We start from the raw sequence: 6223 nt of genomic DNA on the forward strand, positions 1-6223 counted from the left end.
GGAAGAAAAACAATAGATTCTTGGAGTCAAAAAAAGTAAGCAAAACTGCATACTTTACATTTGCTTTCAGATTGACAAGATTTTCACAGCCCTTACTTCCCTAAGGGCAGAAATGAGGCCTCTGTGATGCCCCAAGGGCTAGAACAGTGTCTGGCCCATGGAAAGTGCTTAACAAAGATTTGTTGATCAAAAAAAAAAAAAAAAAATTAAATGCATTGTCACACTAAATACTCAGAAGAGAACTACAGTTTGAAAATTTTTTTTCAGTTTTGCTTCACTTGAGAGTTACCCAATGTATCTGAACACAGAATCCTTTTTTTGAAGAAATAGTGTTTTGTGGATCACATTCTGAGAAATGTTGATAGGCACAGTAAGTCAAACGAAAATCTATTTTGCTCTAAAGGTTGGAAATATTTTGTTTGAATTCTCTGAAGAGAATCTCTGAAGGCACTCATACTTCTATCCAGTGGTCTGAATAATTCCTATTAAAGAGGGATGATCAAGAAGGAAGTAGAAACCTTAAAATCTTTTAAATTTTGCTCAGTTTCCTGACATTATGGGAAAATTAACCAGCTTAATTGTAGGAGATAATCTAGCTCTGAGTTCTCTAACGGTCTAGTTTCCTCAGACTATGTAAATACCAATTTGCCATCTTTATCAGATTTTTTAGATAAAAATACAACTCTTTATCCCAATGTCAACATGATTTCTTAAAGGTTAAGAACAACAACAACAACAAAAATCTTGAACATTACTCAGTGACCTAGGTCTACAAGCATAGAAAGAACTAAGAATCCCCGAAGAATTTTAGAATTAAAAAATCTGAGTTTTCTATTTTTAAAAGCTTTTTGAAACCAGAAAAGGATTGCATTCTTTCAAAAATGTTGATAGTGATCTTATGCATATTATCAGGCTTGTTTTTTGTTGTTGTTTTTTTTTTAATTTACCCAAAGTTTGGTTATCTCCAGTTCCTCAAAGGAGACCTAAATGCTTTTAGTTTTCAAGTAGATGTATCATCAAGACTATTGGCCCTGCTTTGGACAAGAATTATATTTTTTAAACTATACAAATAAACAAAAAACCAAAAAAAAGAGTAGCAGTCTAGATTCCAAGAATTTCATTACCTTCTAGAATCCTTATAGAAAGTATAAATGCACGTATTGCACGGTGCCCTGGGTGTTATACGCAAGCAATGAATCATGGAACTTTGCATCAAAAACTAGGGATGTACTGTATGGTGACTAACATAATATAATAAAAAAATATTATTATAAAAAAAAAGAATATCCATTCTGCCATTTAGAGCTGAACCCTGTCGACAAGCAACCGAGTCCCTTTCAACTCTGGCCCCTACCTCTGAAATGAGGTGATGGGTGCCTACCTTTCACAATGAGTTTTGTGAAGATTCGTCATAACGTATATACATAATAACTGTTCAGCAAAATAAAAAGTTATTTTTATTTATATCTTAAAAAGAGCTAGGGAAAGCATGAATAAATCTTCACATAACTCCTCACCCATTTGTTATTAGAAAGACGTGTCCAAATTGTTAGTTTGGTGTCTACTATTGGTGGGGCATTATTCTTAGCTAGCTTAATTGGAAGAGGACTTTTTCATGAAGATTGGGCAAAGTGGAGAGTATTAAGCGGTAGAAAGAAAGGAAAGCTGTCTTTGACTTTGCTACGTGGGCTTTGATTGTTTTTCTTAGAAACAATATTATTTTGTCAACAGCCCCAAAGGTGGTGGGCCAATACATACTTATTAAATGCATGACTGAGTACTCTACATTATTGAAATATAAAATATAGATCTTCTCTTCTCAAAATTTATAGTTTAATAAGGGAGAAAGGACGAATTTCCATGAAACAATGGAAAATACTACTTTATAATTATGCATATAGTTAATTGCTAAATGATGTTGTGTGTAGGATTAAAGGTAGTTTTTGATTTCCTGCTCAAAAAAAAAAAGTATAAATGCAAAGGTTGAATAGACCTGACTCAGCTGAAGCAAATTAGTTAGCAGTCTGAGCCTGAGTTGTCCCTTTGTGAAGCAGGCATAATTATAGAGCTTACTTCACACGTTATTGTAAAACTGATGGAAAAATGTCTAGCATACAAAAATCACTCGATGTTAGCTTTTATTCTTAGCCTAAGCCCCTACTTTACAGAAAATAAGATCCAAACAGGATAAAGGATGTGTCCAAAGCAACATAGCTCGTTAGTATCAGGGCAGGAATTGTAACTAAAATTTCCCAACACTGATCCAGTTATCTCTCCACCACATCGTAACAACAAAAGACAGCAGTGGGAAAAATAACTTGCAAACACATAAAACTTGATGTACAAAGGAACCGTAAATCGATACAACTGTGAGAAACAATTGATTTAAGAGTTGAGGAAACACTTGAGTGAATGAAATGGTCATGTTATAAGATTGGTCAGGATGGCCACACAGGAATACTTCTAAATCATATTTTGATGAGGGGCGCCTGGGTGGCTCAGTCTGTTAAGCATCTGCCTTCCGCTCTGGTCATGATTTCAGGGTCCTGGGAGCTAGCCTGCCTCTCCCTCTCCCTCTGCCTGCTGCTGCCCCTGCTTGTGCTCTCAATCTCTCTGTCAAATAAATAAATAAAATCTTTAAAAAATTTTTTAAAAATAAATCATACTTTGATGAAAAGTGGGAAACATGAGGGGGACGCCTGGGTGGCTCAGTCGGTTAAGTATCCAGTTCCTGAATTCGGCTCCGGGCATGATGTCAGGGTGGTGAGATGGAGCCCTGCAGCAGCCTCTGCACTCAGTGGGGAGCTGGAGTCTGCTTGAGATTCTCTCCCTCTTCTGCCCCTCCCCCTGCTTGTGTGTTTTCTCTCTCTCTCTCTCTCTAAAATAAACAAATAAATCTTTTAAAAAAGTAAGTAGAAATGTGGAAATATAGAGCAGCTGGTGGAAAGAAGAGACGGTAGCAGACAATTGGAGGCTGTAAACAAACGACATGCCAAGACCAGCGACAAGTTTTCTTGTCCTCTACATTGAGACTAAGGCAACTTGGAGCAATGATGACCAACACTTAATGAGGACTCACTATGTGTCAGGCACTATTCTTACCTCTACCCAAACACAGGAACCAAAGAAAGTAGTTACTAGTATGATTTTCACTTCCAGGTGAAGAAATGGAGGTTGAATATCTTGCCTACAGCCAAATATTTATAAGTGTTGTAGCCAAGACATAAACCCTAGCAGTCTAATATTAGGCCCCAAACCAATTATTACGTAGAATGGAAAGGAGGGAGAGGAAAAAAGCAAGGAAAATGATGACTTCTAAATGTTTTTTTTTCTTTCCCTTGGAGGCTCAAAATTAAAAATGTATTAAAGAGAGGGATATATTTTGCAAACATGTAAATATATGTACATCTGTATAAATAATTGCATACATGATTTTCATCAATTTTCTGGTATATTTTAGGGAAACTTAAAAAAAAACAAACTTGCACACTACTTTCAAGTCAAAACAACCAAATTATGAGAAGAGAGGTTTTCATGCTTTACAGAAGTTCAGTAAACTCTCTGGTACAAGGAATCATGTGAATCCAAAGATTTCAACCGTAATCAAAAGTGAGCACATATTGCATGGAGCACTGGGTGTTATACGCAAGTAATAATCATGGAACACTACATCAAAAACTAAGAATGTACTGTACGGTGACTAACATAACATAATAAAAAATTATTATTAAAAAAAAGTGATTTTGAAAACTCAGCCCTATCCGAGGGTGGTATTTGTAAGTGGTAAAGATCCATTAGCATGAAACCATAAAACGGTGCAAGGTGTAAATGAATCATCAGCAAAAGGACCAAGAGATTGGTACATTATATCACAAGGCTTAACAAAACTGGCAAATTCAGCTTTAAGGTGTATTAAAATACAGTCATCTTGCCATGTCCATTAACTAGAGTGGAGCAGTTAAGAACACAGCCTGTGGGATCCCACAAACTTGTTTCTATCCCAGATCTGTAATTCACTGGCCATGTGAGCACAGATGTATTACTCCATTTCGCTAAGTCTCATTTTCTTTATATGTATAGGGCAGAGATAATATCTATTTCACATGCAATAATACACATAGAGTGCTTGTCACAGGGAGTGCCACACAGTAGACATTCAAATTAATTTTCGCCCTACATAGATTATATTTTGCTTTCATATTTATAACTTTTTAAATGCTACGAGTGACAAACTGAATAAATTATATTTAGTTCTCATTCGCTTTGAACACTTCATGATCCATTTGACCCTTTGACTTCTCCTTGACCTTTCCCCTCCTTCCTTAACTCCTGTATTATGCACTATATTATCTTCCTGCCCATCTCTGTGTTGCAGTTATTCATTTCTTTCTTCTCGCACTCTCTCAGATTAGCCCTTGGCATTCTTTTCTCTCTTCATACCCTCTCCCCACAAGCAAACTCATCCACTCTCATAATTGCCTTAACCACATCCAGGGAGAAAACAACCAGCTCTGCCTCCATACTGACTCCTTGCATGCACTCCTTGCACGTATCCAGCTGACTGGAGACATTTCTGTGCAACTGTCATGCTATTTGCTTTCACTCGTCATGACTAAAACGCCACTCACTGCCGACCCTGCTCTGGCCTCTGTATATCATCATCCATCTTTCCAAACAAAAGGAACAAACTCTCAACTTAAGTAGAAAATGAATTGACTACAAGGCTGTGTGGGCTAGCTCACAGGATCCGTAGGAAGTTTGGAGAATCAGCCTCAGAAAATAGGCAGAAACCAAAGGGAGCAAAAAAACACAGCCACAACCCCACCACAGACCGAGGCTGCTGAAGATGCTGCCCTTATGTCATGACCACCAAACACTCACTCCCATGCTACTAAGCTCACAACTCTGCCTCCCCCCAAATTATCGAACCACCCATCGGCCCCTTCCACCCCTTCCTCAAGAACCAAAGTTCCAGATAGGAGCATTGCATGTGCCCAGCCTAGATCACAAAGTTACACTTCAGCTACTCAACGTAGAAACTTAGAAAGAGATGATCTGTTCCCATACACACACTTTTGGCTCCAGGACCCTGCCTTCCTATTTTAGGATCCTTTCAAAATAGAAGGAGCATTTGGGCACTGGACAGCCAAAAATAACATGTTTCTACACCTTCCTATAAAATTAGCTTTCCTATCTGACCACATTGCTTTTGTTATCATCCATGATGTGGGGATATGTGTACCCCTCCCCATCATCAATCTGTTTTGGGGTACTACAAAACTCTCTTCATAGTGTCTCTACCCTAGTCCAATATCGCATCACCTCATATGGTACTTTTGAATGATCTTCTGGCTGGCCCCCTGCCTCTAGGTTCTTTTCTTACACATTTGTGTTGGCCATTTGCTCTTTCAGTAACAGTGCTCTGATTTTCTTTAGATAATTACCTCTCCTTTGTCCCATCTGAGACTGTTAAGGTGACTTGACCTCCAACCCAATAGCAATTCCATGACCCAAGATAGACCACCACATGCTTCCTCTTGGAATATAGATAGTGACCAGATATAATACAAAGACTAATATGTTCATATTTAATTTATTTCAGGTAAGATGCTATAACAGTTCTATATGGTAATTCCTTCTACCTAGACTCCTGGAGTGAGCTCGGTCCTGTGTTTTCCAAGTCTCATTCTCTAGACTTCCCACCTGTGGGTTCCCCTCCCAAAAAAATGACTTTTGAGTTTAAGTTAGCTTTCAATCATAACACTCTGATAAAACACTGCTATAAAAATCCATTTTTTCTGAAATACCTCTTTAATTATATAACTGCTCTGTTAAAAAAAAACTTTCAAAAGCTTCCCACAGAACAATGTGAAATCTTTTCAAATGTTCTCCAAAGCCTTCCACATCATGGTCTCAAATTATCTGTTATGGGTTGGATCATGTCACCCCAAAATCATATGTTAAAAATCCTTATCACTCATAATGTGACCTTACTTGGAAATAGGGTCATTGTGATGTAATTAGTTAAGATGAGGTAATACTGGAGGAGGGTCAGACCTTGATCTAATATGACTATTGTCCTTATAAAAAAGAACATCACATAAAGAGAGACGCATACAGAAGGCAGACCATGTGAAGACACACAGAGAACACCATCTATGAGGAATGCCAAAGATAGCCAGCAAACCACCAGAAACTCGAAGAGAAGCATGGAACAGCCTTC

Source organism: Ursus maritimus, unplaced genomic scaffold (assembly GCF_017311325.1).
Source record: "Ursus maritimus isolate PB19 unplaced genomic scaffold, ASM1731132v1 scaffold_8, whole genome shotgun sequence".
Classification (NCBI taxonomy): domain Eukaryota; kingdom Metazoa; phylum Chordata; class Mammalia; order Carnivora; family Ursidae; genus Ursus; species Ursus maritimus.